The following is a 25113-nucleotide window of genomic DNA, read 5'->3' on the forward strand; positions in this document are numbered from 1 at the left end:
TCACCATCTTATTGAACATAGCCCTGGAAGTCCTAGCCACAGGGATCAGACAAGAGGAATAAAAAGCATCCTACGGAATAGGAGCAAGTAAAACTCATCATTTCCACAGGGCAGTATATTGTACACAGAAAACCCTAAAGACTCTACCAGAAAAGTAGATATAATAAATAAATTTGGCAAAGTACAGAATATAAAACTAATATTCAGAAATTGGTGGCATTTTTATACACCAATAATGAACTATCAGAAAGAGAACTAAGAAAACAACCCCATTTACTATTGCAATCACAACAATAATAACAAAAAAATAAGGTACCTAGGAATAAATTTAACCAACGAGGTAAAAGGCGTGTACATCGAAAATCATAAGATGCTCAGGAAATAAACTGAAGAAGAGACAAATAAGTGGAAGCATATTCTGTGTTCATGAATAGCAAAATTGACATAGTAAAGCCCATACTACACAAAGTAATGTACAGGTTCAACATAATTCCGTTATAAATACTAAAGGCGTATCTCACAAATTCAAAACAAATATTCCAAAAAATTTATGAGACCACAACAGATCTCAAATATTCTCAGCAATATTAAGAAGAACAAAGTTGGAGGTATCATATTACTAGTTATTAAATTATATGAAAAGGTCTGGGGTTCCCAACAGCATGGTATTGACACAAGAACTGGCATTTAAATCACTGGAACAGAATAGAGAGCACAGAAATAAAGCCAAGTCTTTATGGCCTATTAATATTTGACACAGGGAGGCAAAAATGAACAATGGGTAAAGAAAGTATCTTTAATCAAGGTTGTTAGAAAAATTGAACAGATACATGTAAAACGAAAACGAAATAAGAGGCCCTGGCCGGTTGGCTCAGTGGTAGAGCGTCGGCCTGGCATGCAGGAGTCCCGGGTTCGATTCCCGGCCAGGGCACACAGGAGAATTGCCCATCTGCTTCTCCACCCCTTCCCCTCTCTTTCCTCTCTGTTTCTCTCTTACCCTCCCGCAGCCGAGGCTCCATTGGAGCAAAGATGGCCTGGGCACTGAGGATGGCTCTGTGGCCTCTGCCTCAGGCGCTGGAGTGGTTCTGTTCAGAACAGAGCAACGCCCCAGAAGGGCAGAGCATCGCCCCCTGGTGGGCATAACGGGTGGATCCCGGTCGGGCGCATGCGGGAGTCTGTCTCACTGCCTCCCGGTTTCCAACTTTGGAAAAATGAAAAAAAATTAAAGAATTTAAAAAAAAAACAACAAAATAAATTAGACTACCAACTCATACCATACACAAGAATATACTCAAAATGAATTTAAGATTTCAATTTAGTCCAAGAAGAAAACATACGCAGTAAAATTTCAGGTATTTCTCATTGTAATATTTTTGCCAATATATCTCCTTGGAGAAAAAAAAAAACAGGAAAAAATAAACAAATGGAACTACATCAGACTAAAAAGCTCTTGCACAGCAAAAGAAACCATAAATAAAATAGACAGGGAACCCACTGAATGGGAGAACATATTTGCCAATAATACATATGATAACGGGTTAGTGTCTAAAATACATAAAAAACATACAAGTCAACAGTAAGAAGACAAACAACTCAATTAATGGGTCAAGGACCTAAGAGATACTTCTCCAAAGAGCACATACAGGTGGCCAACTGGCCTATGAGAAAATGCTCAACATCAGTAATCATCAGAGATGCTAATTAAAACCTCAATCAGATAACATCTAATGTCTGTCAGAATGGTTGTCATCAATAAATCAACAAACAAGTGCTGAGGAGGATTTGGAGAAAACATTCTCACATACTGTTAGTGTGAATGTAGACAGATGCAGCCAGTATAAAAAGCACTATGAAGTTTCTTCAAAAAATAAAAATGGAACTGTTTTTTCATTCATCAATCCCACTTCTGGGAATGTATATGGAGAAAATTGCAGTACTAATTCCAAGGAACATACGCACCCCTATGTTTACTGCAGCATTATTCACAACCGCCAAAGTACCCATCAGTAAGGAGAGTGGATAACAAGGCTGTCATATGTTTAAACAATGAAATACTACTTGAAAGCAGTATGTGCTAGAAACAGGATAAGATTCACTAATAGAAATATTTAGGCTCTCAGAACAAAGATTAGAAGCCAGCATGTTGCTTGTCCTTTACTTCACCCCCTGAAAACTTTTGCTGTTTCCAAGAGTTATTTGTACCGACTAATAAATATCTGAGTAAGGCTAGGGACTGGACTTCCGTCCTTCATTCTGCTGACCGGAGCTGCTGTTTCCCCTCCGCCCCTGGAGCATGTCCTCTGGTCTCCAAGTAACTCGTTGTCCCTGTGATAGGAGAGTATTATGTTAAGTGAAATAAGCCAGGCAGAGAAGAACAAATACCATACAATCTCAGCATATGTGGAACGAACAATCTACTGAACTTACCTACAAAAATAGAAACTGAGGCATGATTACTTAGACTGAGAGCTCTCAGAGGGAAGGTGGTTGGGGGGGGGGCTGGATGAAATATGAAGATACCAAGCAAAAAAGCAGTATCTAAATAATGCATAGACATAGACAATAGTGTGGTGATAGCAGGAGGGAAATGGGTGGGGGTAGGTGCACATGGGCACAGCTGGGATAAATGGGGTATAACTTTCCCTTGGGCAATGGATGCAGATGCATGTGGAGATGTTTTATTGACTTGTACACTTCAAAACTGTATGGCTTTGTGAACCAACGTCACCCAGATAAATTCAAGAAAATAAAAAAAGGCAAAACACAACAACCCCCTCTTTAGAGCTCATGGCAGATGACATCTGGCCACCATGAGAGGATGAAAAAGCCTGTGGGCAGGTGAAGTCTGCAGGCAGGCTCTGCTCAGGAATATCTTCATTTCCTTCCCCTCTGCCTCTACCTTTATCTTCTTTCTTAAAATGTAGAAAACGGAATCTCCCATGTGTCCCTTCCCAGCTCCAAAACAAAACAACATGGAGCACATATTGCACAGAAGCCTTGAGCAGACTGGGTCCCTGAGTCACAGCAATGAATCTTCCCACTGATTCACACTGGCCCTGGAGAGTGAGCAAGACAAACTTTTGTCACATGAAGTCAGTCAGCTTCAGGGTCCAGGACTGTAGCCTAATCAACCCCAGAAGTTCACACACCATGGACTTTGGGTAATTCCTGACACTCATCATTTACATATTGTGTGGATGCTTCTGCACTACAACAGCAAGAGATGAGTAAATGCAAAACAGACCATACAGAGAACACCCAGTCCTTCATAGACAGGTTTGCTCAACCCTAACCTAGTTCACCTTGATTGACACAATGAAAACAAAGTGAGAAAAACACCCAAAGCATTCAGCAAACAGGATTTGATACTAGCAGTAAGACCTTGAGCAAGTTATTGTTATTTTAGGCTCTGTGTGCAAAATTCAGGTATTAACAGTATCTATTCCCTAATGTGTTATAAGATGAAATTAGTTCTTGCATGTAAAACAGAACCAGGAGGCTTTGGAAGAGGGATGCTGGAGTATCTGAACTAAGGGCACGGATATGAGCTGGTGCATGGAAAATCACTAAGGCAAAACCTAGCACCGTCTAGACATCTAGTAAATGTTTGTAATTACTATTCCGATTATATAAAAGCAAAATATAATTTAATGGAAATAGACTAAAAGTAAAATAACAAATAATATTAACAGTGATTATGTTTAAAACTATGAACAGCCTGACCAGGCAGTGGCGCAGTGGATAGAGAATTTGACAGGAATGCCGAGGACCCAGGTTCGAGACCCCGAAGTCACCAGCTTGAGCGTGGGCTCATCTGGTTTGAACAAAAGCTCACCAGCTTGGACCTAAGGTCGCTGGCTAGAGCTGGGGTTACTTGGTCTGCTGAAGGCCGGCAGTCAAGGCACATATGAGAAAGCAATCAATGAACAACTAAGATGTTTCAATGCTCAATGAAATACTAATGATTGATGCTTCTCATCTCTCCATTCCTGTCTGTCTGTCCCTGTCTATCCCTCTCTCTGATGTCTGTCTCTGAAAAAAACAAACAAAAACAACAACAAAAAAACCTATGTACAGGTAGGATATGAAGGTTTTTCCTATTTTTTATGGCATTTTGTCTTGGAAATTTTTCTATAATGAACATATATACACTTCATAATCAGAAAAAAATCAGTTTTTTATAAATGCTAAAAAATTTTAGTATTTGTCATTTCATAAAACATCTTTAGTTGACATTCTACAAATGACACCATCCAATAACATCCCAATATTTTCTTCATGTGAAAAGTTTATATATCTATAAAAATAAAAGATGAGGATGATGTCAGGGTAATGGCGCGGTAGGGAGCGATATCGATAAATCTCCCCAAAACTCAACAAGATCTTCAACCAGAAACAGAAAAACCTATCCTTGGAGCCTCCAGATGTTTCGCAATACACGCGAAGGTATGGTCGAGCAAAAAATTGGCTAAATATATAATCAAACCCCAAAGGAAATAGGAAATAAGAAATGCTCCGCCTTCCTCACTAACCTAAACAGGGCTGCTTTCACTGGGAACTGAGAATATAGAAACTGAGGCGGGCAAAGGCGGTGAATAGATCCAGGAGTCGGCATAAACGGCCGAACCAGGCTCTGGCACAGAGATCCAGGCCGAGGAAAAACTGTTCCTGTGGCAACCCGGGCAATACAAGCTAACACTCGCGCCAAACCCAGACAAAGAAAGACAAGCAGGGAAGCCATTTTCCCCAATCTCAGGGGCGGTGCGAGCAGATAGTGGGCGAGAGATTCCTTCCAAAGCCCCGAGAGTGTGCGCCCATGTTGTCCCACAGAGAGGCAGAGTCAGAGGCCTTTGTGTGGGCCAAAAGCGGAATCTCCGGGCCGCCCCAGCGCCCTGGGAAAGCTGTGCACAGGGACGGAGCAAGAGCCAATTCCAATGCCGGAACTTTTCCGTGCGGGTGGGGGTTTCACTCAGGTGAGTCTGCTGGCCTGATATCCTGGTCTGCGTGCGCAGATAGTGAGCGAGAGATTCCTCCAAGTGCCTTGGCAGTGCGCGCCCATGTTATCCCACAGAGTGGCAGAGCCAGAGGTGTTTGAGTGGGCAGAAGCCCCATCTGATTATGCTACCAGCTCTGACTGACTGAGCCTTACCCAGAGGCCTGGGCTGAGTGGGAATAGAGTGGGGAGTTGCCAGCTCTTTGAGCCTCTTACTATCCAGGCAGAGGCAGCAGCAACCCCATAGCTGGATTATCAGGCTACTAATTGAGGAAGGAAAGACTAGGAGAAAGGCTCCAGGAACACGGACTCTCTCACTGGCAGAGCCTATAAATACTAATGAGCCTTAACTGCCAACAAGACTGAAGCACAATACACGACATCGAGATAGACTTATCAATTGCAAACCTCTACCTGAGCGTGTCAAAGGGGCAGAACCCGAGGTACAGAGTCACCGACCACAATGAGGGAGAGAAAAGAAAAAGCAAGAAGATAACCTCTCAAAATCAAGAATAATACGCAGACTTTATAGCCTATCCCATTTTATTATATTTGTTTGTTTGTTTCTCTTATCTTCATTCTTGATATTTTTTATTCCTCCTCCAATTTGGTCATTTAACTCTCTGCCATTCTTACTCTTTCCTCTCCTTGAACTACACTACCCATAAGTGTTACATCTCCCATTATCTTTTCTTTCCTCTTCCTTTCTCTCTATGAGGGTTGCACTCCAAAACCCTTAACTCTATCTCCTCTTTTTTTTTTCTTCTTTTACTGGTTCCCTCTTTTTTTTCTCTCTCTCTCTTTCTTTTCTCCCTCTATATTAGTTTCTTCCTTTCTCCTTTACGTCTCCTCTCATTCAAATCTTAATAACGAACAATATCTTCCTGGGACTCAAACTTATGTTTGTGGCATTTTGGGGAGTTTTTACTTCACCTTTTTAACACACTAGCAATGCTCCCATCCCTGGCTCTCCATTTTATCTAGTTCTTGTTACACTAAATACAATAGTAATTTTTTAATTTTCCCCCCCATTTTCCTGTTTCCCCCTTATTCCTCTCATCATAACTCTTAGTCAATCAACACCTAAAAGCAAATCATTTTATTCTTGACCCAATTTTTTTTCTTATTTGCTTTTTGTGGGTCCATACGCCCCTTTTTTTTCTTTTTTCTTTTTTTTTTTTTGCCCCTTTATTACTTCTCCCCAATTCAAGCCCTCCATTATAGGCATTGTTTGTTCTATTTAGTACAATATAATTCACAGTTCACCACAAGATTTTCTCAAGAAAGAGGGAAGAGGAGAGGAGAGAAAAAAAGGAGGGGGGAGAAATAATTTCCTTCTTTTTTTTTTCTTTTTCTAAATTTTTATTTTATTTTTCTTTATTTCATTATTAATTTTTTTAAACAAAACAATTCTTTTTAATTTTTTATTTTTCTTAACTTTTTATTCTTTATTAAATCTCATTAATACTATCAACAAAACCACCCGCAGATGCCATTAAGGAAGAGAAAATCGAATATCATGGATACAAAAGAAAGAGAGGTAACACAGCAAGATGAAGAAATATCTATGGAGAAAAAATTTAATGTATTGGAAACCTTGGAGCTAAATGACAGAGAATTTAAGATAGAAATCCTAAAAATCCTCCGAGATATACAAGAAAACACAGAAAGGCAATTTAGGGGGCTCAGAAAACAACTCAACGAACACAAAGAATATATTTCCAAGGAAATTGAAACTATAAAAACAAATCAAACAGAGATGAAAAACTCAATGCGTGAGCTAAAAAACAAGGTAACAAGCTTAGCTAATAAAACAGGCCAGATAGAAGAGAGGATTAATGAAATAGAAGACAAGCAACATGAGGCACAACAGAGAGAAGAAGAAAGAGACTCAAAAATTAAAAAAAATGAGATAGCCCTACAAGAATTATCTGACTCCATCAAAAAGAATAACATAAGAATAATAGGTATATCAGAGGGAGAAGAGAGAGAAAATGGAATGGAGAACATACTCAAACAAATAATAGATGAGAACTTCCAAAGCCTGTGGAAAGAACTAAAGCGTTAAATTCAAGAAGCAAACATAACTCTGAGTTTTCTTAATCCCAACAAACCTACTCCAAGGCATATCATAATGAAATTGGCATAAACCAACGGCAAAGAAAAAATTCTCAAGGCAGCCAGGGAAAAGAAGAATACAAAATATAAAGGAAGACCCATTAAATTATCATCAGATTTCTCAGAAGAAACTCTACAAGCTAGAAGAGAGTGGACACCAATATTTGAATTCCTGAAAGAGAGTAACTTAAAGCCACAAATACTATACCCATCAAAGCTATCCTTTATATATGAAGGAGAAATAAAAACATTCACAGATACAGAAAAGATTAGGGAATTTATCATGAAAAAACCCTGACTCAAGGAATTACTAAAGGGGGTTCTCCAATCAGATACAAAGAACAAAATAAACCCCCACAAAGCCACAGTTAAAAGCTCCAAGAAGAACACAATAAAACCAAATTTAAACTGTGACAACAACAAAAAGAAAGGGGGGGGGGGAGAGGATGGAGATTAACAGTAGCAAAGGACGATGGAGTGCAAAAGTACTCACAAAATAGTGCGCTACAATGAACAGGGTAGGAACCCTTTTCATTACTTAAAGGTAACCACCATTGAAAAAAACCACCACAGAAGCACATGAGATAAAAAAGATAGCAACAGAGGAAAGATGTATGGAATACAACCAAATAAAAACAAAAGATAGAAAAACGAAAGAGAAGGATCAAACAAAACACAAAACTAACAGAAAGCAATCTATAAAATGGCAACAGGGAACTCACAAGTGTCAATAATTACAATAAATGTAAACGGATTAAACTCACCAATAAAAAGGCACAGAGTAGCAGAATGGATTAAAAAAGAAAATCCAACTGTATGCTGCCTACAGGAAACTCATCTAAGTAACAAGGATAAAAACAAATTCAAAGTGAAAGGCTGGAAAATAATACTCCAAGCAAATAACAACCAAAAAAAAGCAGGTGTAGCAATACTCATATCTGATAATGCTGACTACAAGACAGCAAAAGTACTCAGAGACAAAAATGGCCATTTCATAATGGCTAAGGGGACACTGATTCAAAAACACATAACAATTCTTAATATATATGCACCAAACCAAGAAGCACAAAAATATATAAGACAGCTACTTATTGACCTTAAAACAAAAACTGACAAAAATACAATCATACTTGGAGACCTCAATACACTGCTGACGGCTCTAGATCGGTCATCCAAACAGAGAATCAACAAAGATATAGTGGCCTTAAACAAAACACTAGAGCACCTGGATATGATAGACATCTACAGGACATTTCATCCCAAAGTGACGGAGTATACATTTTTCTCCAGTGTACATGGATCATTCTCAAGAATTGACCATATGTTGGGCCACTAAAACAACATCAGCAAATTCAGAAAAATCGAAGTTGTACCAATCATATTTTCTGATCATGAAGCCTTGAAAATGGAATTCAACTGCAAAAAAGAAAAAAAAAATCCCCAAAAATGTGGAAACTAAACAACATACTTTAAAAAATGAATGGGTCAAAGAAGAAATAAGTGCAGAGATCAAAAGATATATATATGATGGGTATGCAACATAACTAAATGACAAGATAACCTGGAAATGTTTTCTTTGAATGTATGTACCCTGATTTATTGATGTCACCCCATTAAAATAAAAATCTATTTAAAAAAAAAAAAAGATATATACAGAATAATGAAAATGACAATACGGCATATCAGAATCTATGGGATGCACAAAAGCAGTGATAAGAGGGAAGTTCATATCACTTCAGGCATATATGAACAAAGAAGAGAGAGCCCAAGTGAACCACTTAACTTCCCACCTTAAGGAACTAGAAAAAGAAGAACAAAGACAACCCAAAACCAGTCAAAGAAAGGAGATAATAAAAATCAGAGCAGAAATAAATGAAATAGAGAACAGAAAAACTATAGAAAAAATTAATAGAAGGAGCTGGTTCTTTGAAAAGATCAACAAAATTGATAAATCCTTGGCAACACTTACCAAGGAAAAAAGAGAAAGAACTCATATAAACAAAATCCAAAATAAAAGAGGAAAAATCATCACAGACACCATATATATAAAAAGAATTATTGTAGAATACTATGAAAAACTTTATGCCACTAAATTCAACAACCTAGAAGAAATGGATAAATTCCTAGAACAGTACAACCTTCCTAGACTGAGTCAAGAAGAAGCAGAAAGCCTAAACAGACCTATTAGTAGAGAAGAAATAGAAAAAACCATTAAAAACCTCCCCAAAAATAAAAGTCCAGGCCCTGATGGCTATACCAGCGAATTTTATCAAACATTCAAAGAAGACTTGGTTCCTATTCTACTGAAAGTCTTCCAAAAAATTGAAGAAGCAATACTTCCAAATATATTTTATGAGGTCAACATAACCCTCATACCAAAACCAGGCAAGGACTGCACAAAAAAAGAAAACTACAGACCAATATCTCTAATGAATACAGATGCTAAAATACTAAACAAAATACTAGCAAATCGAATACAACAACATATTAAAAAGATAATACATCATGATCAAGTGGGATTCATCCCAGAATCCCAAGGATGGTTCAACATACTTAAAACGGTTAACGTAATACACCATATCAACAAAACAAAGAACAAAAACCACATGATCTTATCAATAGACGCAGAAAAGGCTATGATAAAATACAACACAATTTTATGTTTAAGACTCTCAACAAAATGGGTATAGAAGGAAAATATTTCAACATGATAAAGGCCATATATGATAAACCATCAGCTAACATCATATTAAATGGCACTAAACTGAAGGCTTTCCCCCTTAATTCAGGAACAAGACAGGGTTGTCCACTCTCTCCACTCTTATTTAATGTGGTACTAGAGGTTCTAGCCAAGAGCAATCAGACAAGACAAAGAAATAAAAGGCATCCATATCGGAAAAGAAGAAGTAAAGGTATCACTTTTTGCAGATGATATGATCCTATACATCGAAAACCCAAAAGAATCCACAAAAAGACCACTAGAAACAATAAGCCAATACAGTAAGGGCACAGGATACAAAATTAACATACAGAAGTCAATAGCCTTTCTATATGACAACAATGAAACATTTGAGAATGAACTCAAAAGAACAATCCCCTTCACGATTGCAACAAAAAAAAATAAAATACTTAGGAATAAACATAACAAAGAATGTAAAGGACTTATATAATGAAAACTATAAACCATTGATAAGGGAAATCAAAAAAGATATAATGAGATGGAAGAATATACCTTGTTCTTGGTTAGGAAGAATAAATATACTCAACATGGCCATATTACCCAAAGCAATATACAAATTTAAAGCAATTCCCATCAAAATTCCAATGACAGTTTTTAAAGAAATGGAGCAAAAAATCATCAGATTTATATGGAACTATAAAAAACCGCAAATAGCCAAAGCAATCCTAAAGAAAAAGAATGAAGCTGGGGGCATTACAATACCTGACTTCAAACTATATTATAGGGCCACGACAATCAAAACAGCATGGTATTGGCAGAAAAATAGACACACAGACCAATGGGACAGAATAGAAAACCCAGAAATAAAACCACATATATATAGTCAAATAATTTTTGATAAAGGGGCCAAGAACACACAATGGAGAAAAGAAAGCCTCTTCAATAAATGGTGCTGGGAAAACTGGAAAGCCACATGCAAAAGAATGAAACTGGACTACAGTCTGTCCCCCTGTACTAAAAGTAACTCAAAATGGATCAAAGATCTAAACATAAGACCTGATACAATGAAGTGCATAGGAGAAGACATAGGTACTCAACTCATGGACCTGGGTTTTAAAGAGTATTTTATGAATTTGACTCCAAAGGCAAGAGAAGTGAAGGCAAAAATTAATGAATGGGACTACATCAGACTAAGAAGTTTTTGCTCAGCAAGAGAAACTGATAACAAAATAAACAGAAAGCCAACTAAATGGGAAATGATATTTTCAAACAACAGCTCAGATAAGGGCCTAATATCCAAAATATACAAAGAACTCATAAAACTCAACAACAAACAAACAACCAATCCAATAAAAGAATGGGAAGAGGACATGAACAGACACTTCTCCCAGGAAGAAATACAAATGGCCAACAGATATATGAAAAGATGCTCATCTTCTTTAGTTATTAGAGAAATGCAAATGAAAACTGCAATGAGATACCACCTCACACCTCTTAGATTGGCTATTATTAACAAGACAGGTAATAGCAAATGTTGGAGAGGCTGTGGAGAAAAAGGAACCCTCATCCACTGTTGGTGGGAATGTAAAGTAGTACAACCATTATGGAAGAAAGTATGGTGGTTCCTCAAAAAATTGAAAATAGAACTACCTTATGACCCAGCAATCCCTCTACTGGGTATATACCCCCAAAACTCAGAACCATTGATACGTAAAGACACATGCAGCCCCATGTTCATTCCAGGATTGTTCACAGTAGCCAGGACATGGAAACAACCAAAAAGTCCGTCAATACATGACTGGATAAAGAAGATGTGGCACATATACACTATGGAATACTACTCAGCCATAAGAAATGATGACATCGGATCATTTTCAGCAAAATGGTGGAATCTTGATAACATTATACAAAGTGAAATAAGTAAATCAGAAAAAAACAGGAACTGCATTATTCCATATGTAGGTGGGACTTAAAAGTGAAACTAAAAGACATTGATAAGAGTGTGGTGGTTACGGGGGGGGGGGTGGTGGGGAGGAGAGAGAGGGAAAGGGGGAGGGGGAGGGGCACAGGGAAAACTAGATAGGTGACTGAGGACGGTCTGACTTTGGGTGATGGGTGTGCAACATAAGTGAACGACAAGATAACCTGGAGTTGTTATCTTTGAATATATGTATCCTGATTTATTGATGTCGCCCCATTAAAAATAAAATTATTTAAAAAAAAAGATAAAATATGCTAATTATCCATGCACTACTAATCTTTATTATACAAACATATGTAAGTGAAATTTAATCATTCAAGTATTGGAATAATGGCATAAAATTATAAATGCGATGAAAATAATGCAGAGTAGATGGCAATTGGTCACTTAGGCCAAAAGTGCCCTTTAAATTGCAGTTATGGTGGTAACTCTCTAAACAAAGAAATCAAATCTGTACCTGTTTTAAAAGCATGCCTCTAGACATTAACTTCATACTTCATTTATTTATATTACAAATGTACTCTGTAAGCTTGCTTTTAATTCTCAGTTCATTCTTAGAGAATGCTTTTTATCAAATAAGTTTTTTCCTTTTTTATGTTTACTGAGGTGACAGTGGATAACAAAATCATACAGGTTTCAGGTGTACAAATAATTCTTCAAGACAATACCCAAAAAGTCTGTCCATCAACATTTATCCCAATCCCCTCCACATAAGCCTGCATCTTCCAATTTTGTGTACGTGATATTATTTATGAAATAATTTTTATTACATTAATCTTTCCTCAAAGTTAAAAAAAATAGCAGCATTGGTGAGCAACAGCATCAGCGTTACTACTAGACCTCATCTATCACACTCTACAAATGTGGCCTTACTAACCTTTTTGCACCTGTAATATTACTTATTTCCAGAAGACTTTTCAGAGAAACTGGATGACCCTCTACTTGAGATATTAAGTCTATTTGATCTATTTGTTTTTTTCCATCTTCAATGTATACTATCACAATTGAGGTGTCATTTGCTGAGATACCAAAGGTTTTCAAAGCTCATGAAATCTAGGGAAACAGAAGACAAAAATCAGTAGTTTTATTTTAGAAGCACCTTCCAATTTGCTGTGTTCCCTGCTGGGGTTCTTATTTTCATATCCCAAGGTTCTGCCTACCATTTATAGCTTACGATTCCTTCCTAACACCCACCAGTCTCCCCTCTAGAGCACTCTGCTCTAAGGGGCACCTCATTCCTATGGAATCAAGCTCAGACTTCCAGCATGGCACACAAACAACCCCTGCCTCTGGCCACATAGCACCCTCAGCCACGTACTCCCGAGTCCCAGCAGGTCAGGACTATTTGGAGATCCCATCATCATTTCACACTTCTCTGCCTCTGTTCATACTCTGTTCTCTGCCTGGAGTGTCCTCATTCTTCAAAGTCCAGTTCAAATGTCACTTCCACAGCACCCTCCTTACGGAATCAGTTGTTCTTCACTGTTCCCAGAGATGTGAATTATTATTCCCATTAACCATTTATCATTATGAACTGAACTTCTATCTTGTTCATCTGTCTATCTCAAAAATATACTTGTTTCTTCTCTTTCTGACACTGTAAGTGCAACGGGAACAAACTCAATAGATGTTTATTAAATTAGTTTGTTTCAAATGATATAAAAAACAGTAACTATCTCGTAATTTTTTCCTCCAGGACCTGAAGAATTCTATTACCATGCATTTTGTAACTATTTCAAATATCTATATTTTAAACTGTACTACACATTTCCAATTTTTTCTTTTGATGATATCTGTACCTAATGGTGTGAATAAGAGTAGATTAAAAATATTAAAACTTTATCAGCAAAGTTTATTTTTTATTTTCATGTGCCACAAAAGAAATGTCTTTAGCTCAACAACTGATTACTATCAGTATCTCAACCACAAACTTCTTGTGCACTGAGTGTGTGAATAAGCATGTGATAAGGGCTGTTCTATGTACCAGGCAGGCTTCCGTTATATGGAAAAGACATGGATTCTATCCTTAAAGAGATTAAAGGATGCATATGACAGCACAGAAATATCCACACCTACTGTTTTATCAGTTTTATTTCAGTATCGTTTAAAGAAATCTTTCTGTTCCTATTTACATACAATTATCCACACTTAACTTAGTGAAACTTTTATCATATATGTAGTGACTCCAAAGCTTATTTTTCTAATAAAGGCAGTGCTAAACTTCAACTCTCTGTCCAACCTCTCTTCACTATTATATTCTTTGGTTATTAACAATAGGCTTATGGGAATTTAGCCACCAACTCAACGCTGAAGAACTCACGCCTTATTATGACAAGGTCAAGAAAAGCAAAATGAGTAAAATCCATATTAATTACATTGTTATTTGGAACAGAGTGAAAATTATTTCAGAAGGTAGAGCTCTCGTCTTCATTTTTCCTAGTCTGTACAGATGAACTGCTTTGTTTGTGGCCACAGTATCTGAAATGTATCGATAATCTACTAAAAAAAACAAAGAGAATTAATTACACACAGAATCTGGGGTACTCTGCAGATGCACACCCCATTCGATGGTAACTCTGCGGTCAGGCTGTTTTACCTCATCACAATTCCTATAAACTATACTTTCAAAACAGATCGCAACACCTGAGGTTCATAAAATCATAGAATTTTAAAGCTTCAAAACTCTTAAACAGTTAAAAATTTAAATATAACATTTACCAAGGCCTACTATTATCAAAAAGATTATATTCTAAACATTTCATTCTTGCACTGTCTTTTTAAAATCATAAACCAACCCTATGAAATCTGTATGCTTATTCAGCAGCAGTGGATGAGGAAATAAAGGTGACGGATCTCTGGGTATGAATGCCAGCTCTGACACTCACCACCAAGAGAACTCGGGCAAATTCCTTAGTGTTTCATCTGTCAGATGCAGGTAATCAGCACACACTCCATGATTTTAGGTGATCAGTACATCTAAAGCCCTTAGGATGATGCCGGTAACAGAGTAAACACTATAAAAAGGTGGCTACCATCTGGGAAAAGTCATAATAATCAGCAGAGTGGTGATGAAGTCTGTGTAAGCTGACTCCACAGTGTGTGCTCTCGGCACCATGCAATGCCTTCTTTGCAGAGATGGGCACCTGTCATTCTGAAGCCAGGCCACTACCTTTCCTATTTCCTAGCGTAGGGGCCTGACACTTCAGCTTCTATTCAGCTTAATTCAAGGCTGCCCAAATCTGACTCCACTCCACAGCTTGGACAAAAGGCAAACCTTGTGAAAAATAACCTCATGAAAAACTAACATGTTCTGAAATGTCCCAAATCTCTCATCAATAGTACTTACCATTGTAGGGTTTATTAATGAACCACCAATAGAACCTTCCATGGCCTTTCACGTCGAGTTCCAGCATTTTTCACATCTTTAAATAACAGAACAGTCACCTTGCATCCTGGAAAGAGGTCCAGCTGATGTGTTGACTGCATTTCATAGGTAAGCAGGATTTTAAGGCACACAACCAAAAACTGAAACACTTCTCTTGGTTAAGTTAACACTACGGTTTATACCAAAACATTCCTGTTAACAAATAAATGGAAATAAGTTTAATACTGGCACGACACAAATGTTATTTAGAAAAATTTATCCTCAAAGTACATTTGGCAGCTTCATGAGATATTACCTTTCTAACACTGCTGAGCTTTCTCTAGCTTCCTCTCCTTTGCAAAGGATCAAGGTTGCTGCCTGATCCCCGGTTGTACAGATGAGGCGAGCTCAGATACACCTCTGAGGAGCAGCTTCCCTGTGCACAACAGGGAGAACACCAGAAATTCTTAGACTACAGTTTACCTACGGTATTAACAACACCGCACTTCCACTCAGCCTTTTTAACTTTTGAGCTCATCATTTTACTTGTATCTTAGCATAACCTCCACACACATATACAGGAAGAAAATTACTTTACACAAAAGGTATGGCACGACCCAACGATCAGTATTTCACACATAGATTTTAGCACAGAGGGCAGACTATTAAAGAATCAATAATATTAGACTTAAAAGAAGCATAAGAGACAACTCAAATAACTAGAGAGACATAACTATAACCTTGGATGGAAAAACAAAGCACAGAAAAAAATTTGAATTCTAAAAAAAATTTCAATCAAAGTCTTAATAAGTTTGAGTGAAGCAATTTGATAGGTTCATATAATCAATCGATTTCGATAGTTCCCTTTCTAGAACTCTTTCTCAGGAATCAATTAGAAATTGAGAATTTATGTAATAAGATATCCTTACTCTAACAGAAAAATATTGAAAAACTATTATCTAATAACAGGGGACAGTTTGTGTCTAAACAACCATTAAAAACTGTAGTCTATTAAATGCTTGACCTGTGGTGGCACAGTGGATAACGCATCAACCTAGAACACAGAGGTTGCCAATTCAAAAGCCTGGGTTTGTCTGGTCCAGGCACAAACAGGAATTGATGCTTTCTGCTCATCCCCCTTCTTTCTCCCTACCTCCTTCTCTTTTCTAAAAAGTATTAATAAAGTCTTGAAGAAAAAGACTGTAGTCTATTAAAGTAATTAAAGATGTGTCAAAACAGCAAGAAATAACATTAAATTAAAATATGATTGATGGCTTCTCGGCCATTTGGCTAAGATCAAGTGTAAAATATCTTATTGAAAAAGAAAACATAAAATGTGGCATAAATTGTGTGGTTTTTAAAGAAGATACACAGTCAACAAAAAAACAAACCAGTGAAAATACACTATACAAAAAAGTTATACCACATTTGGTGGAAAAATATCTGACGTTTTATGTTACGACCTGGAAAAAAAAATCTATAAATAATATACTGGCATATACGAGTTCAATTTTATTGTCATAATAGTATCCAATCAAGAAAAAAGACACTGAAAGTAACGAATATACTCAAAATATATACTCAAAAGATACAGGCAAAAAAGAAAAACGTGAAGGAAATACCCAAAATATGGCCATCTTGGGTAGCAGAGTTATAGTCAATCTTTTACTGTCCTCTACAAAAAATGTTTGCGATTATGTTCCGAGTTTTCTTCAGAGACCACACATAATATATTGAGTATATATAATCGTGGAAGAAAAAAACTTTTGTGCTTTTAGTTTTCACATTGGGGGAAAGGGACCCTTAGAACACATCAAAAGTGTCTGGCATACAGGAGTTGTTTTATATAGTTCACTCACTTAGGCCAGAAACTTAGAATCATTTCATTAAATCCATACACTCTTGTCAATTTTGCCTCTTTAATACCATTTTATCCAGTCCACTTCTCCCCTATACCCACTGGCACCCACCTAGACCACCGTCTCTCATCTACAGCTGTGGCCTCCTAGGAGTGGTCGCCTCACAATACCTGCCCTCCGATCATCCAACCTCTACCCGGCAAAGTGAATCTTTCAAAATGTAAACCAATTCTTGCCCTTGGGCCTTTATTGTTATGAGCCCCCACTCTACGTTAAGGCGTTCCAGATTCCGATACCTGGGCCTTCCTCCTCTTCTGCTGCCAAGCATACCTCTGCCTGACCCAGCTCTTCCGGCTGTGGCCGCCATGGGCTTCTCAGCTTCAAGTCACCGAACTTTCTCCCACACTCTGCCCTCTCGGGCAAGACGTTGTCCAGACTCGATTCTTGCCTCCCTCCCACTCGCTGCTATGAGTCCATTTACCAGAGCGCCCGGGGCCCCGGGGACGGTCCCTATTACACGGGCTCCTTAGCCCCTATCACAACGTGACAGGAGCGTACAGTCCTCTGGCAGAGGCCAGAGCAGGAGGCCATGAAGAATCAGGCTGAACTAGAGCGAGAGAATGCTGCCAAAAATACCTTCTTGGAAAACATCAGAGAAGGATAAAAAAATGGAGATTTCTCAACTTCAGCTATGCAATACAAGAGATGCTAAAATAATTGGTGCCACCTTAAATACCAGCTGTTATTCCATGAATTCCTCTACTTTGATATATTTTGAAACTGAATAAAATGAATACATAAGTGAAATGAAATTAGTAGATGAGTAATAAAGAAGCTTTTTTAGTTTGAGATGTTGTTAACTGTGGTTTTCCTTGGTGGGGGTGGGGATCAAAGTCTACATGTGAATAAATTATTGGCAGTGGGATAAGTCAACTAGAGACAAGGGGTAAGAACAGAAATAAAAAGAAGGGATTTAGTCGATGGCCAGAAAGGCCAGAAGGGAGAGATGTAATGGGTTTGTAAATACAAGCAGGAGAGGGGAACATGGCAAAAGAAAGAAGCAGAGAATGAGGTTAAGGTTAAAAGGATAAACTTTGGATAGAGTTTAAGATGGCAGGAGAAGAGTGCAGATCAACCAGGAGAAGTGTAAAATAGTGTCCCGTGGAGGTGGGCATTATGTCCCTTGAGCATCAGACAAGTATTTCAGAAAAGAGATTCAGGACACATACATTTCCATAAGATTTGGGGTGCCCCATCTGTGATTATAGTTGTGGAAGAGGAATACAAAGCAGGGGAATCTACCTAGTTATCCAGGGGCAGCTGATATCAGGGGCCTAGGCAAGGGAACTGCTGTAGTAGGAGGCCCACCCAGAACAAGGTTGGGATATAAATCACTATCTACTCAACATCAGTGCAGGAGGCCCTCTAATGCAGTCCTTCAGCTACCCTTCACAACACACGGCCGAGCATCGCTGTGCCATTTTACCTGTGAGGCTCAGCAATGGGCTGAGGTTACACTGCATGAGGTAAAGCAATACCTCAATTTGAGGCCAGTCTCCAAAGTCTCCAGTATTTGCAAGTGCCCGAGGTGGCCAACCTGGTTTTCAGAGCACAACATCCAGTGGTTACTGGTGGAGACATCCAGGTTCAGAAGCCTACATATTAACTTAAGGGCCAGCCAGGGATCCCTCCATGACCCAGCTGCAACTGCCACCTTCTCTAAGTGCCGCCTTCAAGCAAAACCCACCATAAAGTTCGCGGGATATATTCATTCCCACAGGGCCAAAACCACAGGTGTGCATGCGCATTGGGTCTCTGCTTGAACAGCCATAGGTCGCAAGTATCAGATTAGAGGTGCTCCTAGAGTGGCCTGCTGGGGCAGTGGGAGGAAGTGAGGGTGGCTGAGAATTGGGGGGTCATAAAAGGGAAAGGAATAAGGGCAGGGAGAGATGGAAAAATTACCACAGGGAAATAGGTCATTTCCATTTTAAAAATTGTTTTATCGAGATGTAATTTACACAGTATAAAATTCATTATTTTAAAGTCAATTCAGTACATTTAGTACACTTACAAGCACGTGTAACCATCATCATTATATTTTTTTTCATCATCGTTCTCTAACCTATAACATTTTTGTTAAAGGCTTTAATGAGAGAGGAGGGGCGCGGGTGGGTAAGCAAGAAGTATAATTACTTCACTAAGTTGTTCACTGCTTGTATATGTGCCATGACCTGGGAAGTGCAGGGTGTCAAACTGGCAACCTCAGCATTCCATGTTAACATTCTATCCACTGCACAACCACAGTTCAAGCTAATGCTAAAAATATTCATCAGCTGAAAATGATCCTCACTTAACGGTTAGCTGTCACTCTTAGTTTTCTCCTCCCTCCAGCCCCTGGTGACCACTAGTCCGAATTCTGTCTGGATGTGTCTCTTCTGGTGATTTCATATATGTGAAGGAATAGAGTGTGTGACCTTGGTGTCAGATTCTCTCACTTAGCATGTTGTCAAAGTTCATCCAAGTTGTAGTGTCTGTCATTACCTCACTCCTCTTCATGACTGAATACTATTCTGTTGAACAGATCTACCACTTTGTTTATTCATTCATAAGTTGATGGACATCTAGCTGTTTCAACCAGTAATTTACATTTATTGAGAGTATTTTTGGTGCCAGGAAGCACCAGGTAAATTTTTTACTGCATTTCACAGATAAGAAGATAAGATTGGAGAGTGTCCAGTATTTGCCCAAGATTAAGTGCTAGGAATTGGGGGGTTAGGGTTTGAATTGAAGCAGTCAGACTGTACCCTTGACCAATGGTTCTCAAACTTTTTGAAATCGGGGAGCATTTAAAATCCTACAAATAACTGTAGTCATACTATATACAAATTTCTGAGAAATGTTATAATAATTAAGTCAAATAATAAAGAAAAAAATATAAAGTACACCATGCTTTTACGATAATTAAATGAAATAAATATTATAAAAGTAAATTTATTCTGATATTAAAAACATTTTTATGTAACATTTTTTTACTTATGCTTTTTAGAATTCATAAAAATAGGGGTTAAAAATAAGGAAATGACAATAAAGTTATCTTTTTTATACATATATAGATACATTCTTAGTATGATTTAGTAAATTCGGCAGTTCTGGCATGAATGTGTTAAGTTTTTTTATTCTTGTGTTTATGAGAAACATGAGCTTGATGTGTCCTAGAGATTTCTTCAATATTTCGGTATATATTTGAAAGGCAAACTCTCATTTCCTCATCAATATATTGAAGAAATGCTCTCTTTTTACTCTTGTGTTGAGTGCAGAAAACACCCACCATACATATCATCTTAACTTGACACCAAACAAAGGCTAGAAGAAACTTGCCTCCAGTCATTCTGGGGAACATGAAGGGTAGTGTAAACAATCCAGCTCCACAGCTTAACAGCCTTTTGCAACCTAATCAGGTAACTGAGGTGGCGGGTTGGGTAGACTATCAATTTATAGCCAATTCCCCACACCTCTGTCCCACAAAAATCTAAACTCCAAAAACTCTGTTGTATTTCTGGCCCCCAACAGGCACATATTTCTCTGGAATACAATAGGGCACAGCTGGAAATATTCTAGGGCGCACCAGTGTGTCCTAGCACACACTTTGAGAACCACTGCCATAGACAATCAGGGAGCACCAAGGAGTCTCAGATATTGACCAAGATTGTGCAAGAAAAGATTCTTGCAAGGAATGAACTGAAACCTAAAAACATGAATGCACAGGGCCCTAGTGTGTCAAAAGCTAGCAAGAAAATTGGATAAAAACTATACATCCCCCTCCCTGCCAGCATAAGAGCCACGGGCTTGAACAGGAAAACCAGATGGTGTCTGAGACAGAAGTCCACCATTCTCTCAGGTTGTGGCACCTGAATAAACCACTTTCCTTTTACACCAGCACCAATCTCATGAGTTTTATTTATTAATTTTTTGTGGCAGATACCTGAACCTAGGTTTGCGTTGTTCAGTTACAGAATTCAGATGTTACTGAATGATATGATACAAACACAGATATGTACAATTTTTTCTTTATTGAAAATTCACCCTTTTCCCGAACATCCCAAGACACTGATTTTCCTCCTCTCTTAGAGACACTACATTTTCCATGCTGTGTATCCTACCAGAAAACTCCTTATACTTCAAAATATATGCATCACAGTATACTGGTGAATCTGTCCCACTATTTGAAATGTCACTTTTAGGGTATACTAATGTTTTTCTGAATTATTCTGACATTCTTGCCTATCTTTTATATTACCATATATCTAGAATCTTCTATATTCTTTTTTGTGACAGCAAGAGAAAGACGAGAGAGGGACAGGAACAGACAGAAAGAAAAAAAGAGAGAGATGAGAAGCATCAATTCTTCACTGGGGCACCTTAGTTGCTTATTGATTGCTTTCTCCCATGTGCCTTGACAGGGGCTGGGAACTAAAGAACAGTGAGTGACCCATGCTTAAGCCAGCGACCTTGGTCTAAAGCCAGTGACCATGGGGTCATGACTATGATTCGACGCTCAAGCCAGTGACCCAGCACTCAAGGTGGTGAGACCGCGCTCAACCTGGATGAGCCTGCCCTCAGGACGGCAACCTCGGAGTTCAAACATGGATCCTTCGTGTCCCAGCCCGACGCTCCATCCACTGTGCCACATCTTGGTCAGGTGACCCTTTAAATTTATCAACTAACTGTCTATATGGGAATTCAAGACAAAAGCATGAAAACTGTGAGAGCCAAATGAGACGCTGAAGATTACACTATTTTCTAAAGAATCAAAAAGCATCTGTATTAAAAGTTCTATTGCACTCAGTTTTGGGCTCAGAGCAGAGTCTTAGCAGGAAAGTCAAATCCTGGGATTATGTAATATGGTGATAATAGTACCATAATGAAAGAAAATGAACAAGTCTATCTGACTTGTTTGAGACTCAGTTGCCTCACTCATATAATAAAAATTGTTAGAACAGAAGCTCTCTACAATGCTTGGTTGCAAAATGCTTCAATTCCAAAAAAGAGCAGACACATCAATACTAGTGCAGGCTCAAGGGAAAGGCAGAAAGGGCAGCGAGTGGTTGATCAGGTCTAGAGGACAGACTAGGAACCACACTGCTTGCGTCTTCTGCGCTCTGTGTCCACATTGGGAGTGAAGGCAGTTGATATAGGGCAGAAAACTCCTCCAGCATTCAGAATCATCAAAAATGGATGGATTTTTGATATCTCAAAGATGACTGCAATTAGAGGCTGTATGAAAGCAACAAGCTTAAGATAATGCCTTTCTTCAAACATAGTGAGAGTTTATCAATCTCACTGATTTTTTTTACCACCCTCTTGTTCATACATAGATATTCCAATACTCACAGTTACTTGCGACTTCAAATTCTCTGTAGTTCTCTTCCAGTAGTGAGCAACGCAGCCTCCCTAAAAAGAAGTGTCTCAATATCTTTGGGGTCTCTACTCCAGCTGGGAGCTGAGCATGGCTACAGCCATCAGTCTTGGCACCTCTTTCCAGCCACTCATGGGAAGTGCCCACTTTTACCAGCATTCTACTAGCACAACTATGTGGTCTGGAGTTGCTGGCCAAGACATTGTCCAGCAACTATGTGTCTAAAAATAGATCACTCTTTATGTATTTCATCAGGAAGAGCTCCCTTCTCGCTCTTACTCTGTGGTATGAAGTGTTCATCTTCACACAAGAAAGTGGAGAGAATTAAAGGAATTCCATTGAGAATGCTACGCTTTTAAAACAAATTAAAAACCATCCTCACTTATTATGAGACTTACAACAAGCCTGTGAAACACAAAGAAAACCATGAAATAAGACATCAAACGGTGATCAGTAAGAACTAGAACATTTTCCTCCTATGTCTTAGTGCAGGGCACTCTCCTAATCCATAAGAGGAGTTTGTAGAAATGCCTTTCCCATTATTGGAAGGCACAGCATTATACTTACACAAACTGACTGACTTCTCCTCGATTCCTTTGTAGTGATGGAGACTTCTCTGGGATTGCAACCTCCAAGTCAAACATTCTGTCTACCACCAACTCCAGAATTCCCCAAGTGTTGCATTAATAGAAATGTCCACATACTTGAGACTAACCCATCACCTCAGTTAGGGGACATTTGAGTGATTCCAGACTAGAGCTCTAGTGATCTCCTGTCACTACCTCCAGCTCAAAGTCAGAAACAAAAAGAGAGCAAAAATGGGATTATATCAAAACCAAGCTTTCAAAGCACCTGGATACATATCAAATTCCAACAGAAAACCAAATCCTCCACTGCTCCTTTTAGAAATCCCAGATATCCACCAGTTCCTGGCATGCGTTGATCCCCTTGGCCAAGAGGAGCACCTGGGCTGTGAAAGCACTGGGCTGGTTAACAATAGCTTGAGTCTAGTGGACCAACAGACGTTTGAAAATGGGACTGAGCTTAATGATGGCTTGGCAGACATCGCGGCACTAGAGGAGGATATTTGCCTTCCACCGGTCTTAAGTTCCTTGGATGATCTAGATCAATCTAAAAGTCCCATGGTAAGCAAAACTGAAGACATCAGAGACATCCAGTTCAATGAAGTGCAGAGAAGGTCAAGTGTCACACAGACTCTCTCCATTCAAGCCAGGAGGAACAAACGTACAGCCTCTGAGCCTAACACTGATGCTCCCAAGGCCAATTCCAACCTGATTGCCCTGACTGTGTGCTTGTGGGAGAAGTGGGGATGTGCAAGGCTGCAGCCAGTGATGCGGCTCCTGAAAACATGGCCAAGGATTCCAACAGCAAACCTCAGAAACGGGCATCCAGCAGGCTCAGCACACATAATGGCCAGGAGCAGGAAAAGACAAAAAGAATCAAAGAAAAAAATCCAAGGAAAGCAGAATATTGCAAAGAAGCAGAGAAAAAAGTCAAGACAGAAGAGCAGCAACCATTCCTAAGATGAAGCGAAGAAAAAATCAACCTGAGCTGATCCAAGAACCTTCAAAAAGCCTGGAAGCTCCCTGCGTATGCACATGCTGCAGTCTGTGCAGGTTTTTTATGTTCTGAGGAAGAAGATTGATAATAAAACGGAACTCTCATCCTCCCGAGTCCTGGGAAACTCAAGCAACTTCAAAGGCCTCCAGCTACTCCCAGGAATCAATCCATGGCTAGATACCCTGTATGAAGCCAATGATCCTGAGAAAACGGAAGTCAAACCCCAGAAGCCAGACGGTAGCGTTGAGAAGGAGCTGCCACCTACTGGGAAGCTCAATTTGGTACCTTTGGTTTTTCCATCCTTGGACAGGCTTCAAGCTCCACCTGCTCCTTGCAGGCCACAGTCTCTGGCATCACATCGGGATGCTGTGCCTGACCCTACCCGGGTTCTAACTCAGCTCAGGCTACTGCAGTCAGTTCTTCTCAGCCAACCCCTGTCAGGCCAGCTCGGCCAAACTTCACCAACACTGCTGCCCAACTTTATCCAATTCTGTCCTGGCACTGACTCAGCTCTAACTATAGCACCCAATTCATTCCCAGAAACTCCTGCATCTTTGGCAGCTCCTTCCAGACAAGCTTGGCCAATTGTGAAAAACCAGGCTGACGAGGTTTGACCAATTCTACCAGTCCCAGTGCTCTACAGTCTGCTGCTTCTAGGCCTGTGCCCGACAAAATATCATCTTGCATGTTGTTCTAGTGGGAGCCCATTCACATTGCTGTGACAAAGTCCTGGACCTTAACTAAGCCTCATACCCAGTATTTACTCCATGATTTTGCCTAGGAACCAGTTCCCTGGAGGAAACCCAATATTCCTGAATCATTAATGTCAATGCCGATCACAGAGCAGCAGAGGCCAGAATGAGAAACCATGAAGAAAATGGCTCAACTACAGCAAAACAAAACAAAACAAAACAAAAAAACAAACTTTCAAAAGTACTGTATTGGGGAAACACCTCTTTGAAAGGGAATTAGTTAACACCTCATTGAGAGGGAATAGTAAATGGGAATCTCTCAATACTATGGCTTTGCGATATAAGAGATCCTAGAACACAGATAGAAAAATGGCAATGGAGTAGGAGGTTGTTACAACTCCCACCTCCCAGAACCGAAGTGGAAGACAA

The 25113-nt window shown here is 39.0% G+C and overlaps 1 pseudogene; it reads right to left on the bottom strand.

The window, feature by feature from the left end:
• Positions 1 to 6: 6 nt before the first annotated feature.
• Positions 7 to 17560, bottom strand: LOC136318390 (EKC/KEOPS complex subunit TPRKB-like; annotated as a pseudogene).
• Positions 17561 to 25113: the final 7553 nt, after the last annotated feature.

This window comes from Saccopteryx bilineata, unplaced genomic scaffold (genome assembly GCF_036850765.1).
Source record: "Saccopteryx bilineata isolate mSacBil1 unplaced genomic scaffold, mSacBil1_pri_phased_curated manual_scaffold_114, whole genome shotgun sequence".
NCBI lineage: Eukaryota > Metazoa > Chordata > Mammalia > Chiroptera > Emballonuridae > Saccopteryx > Saccopteryx bilineata.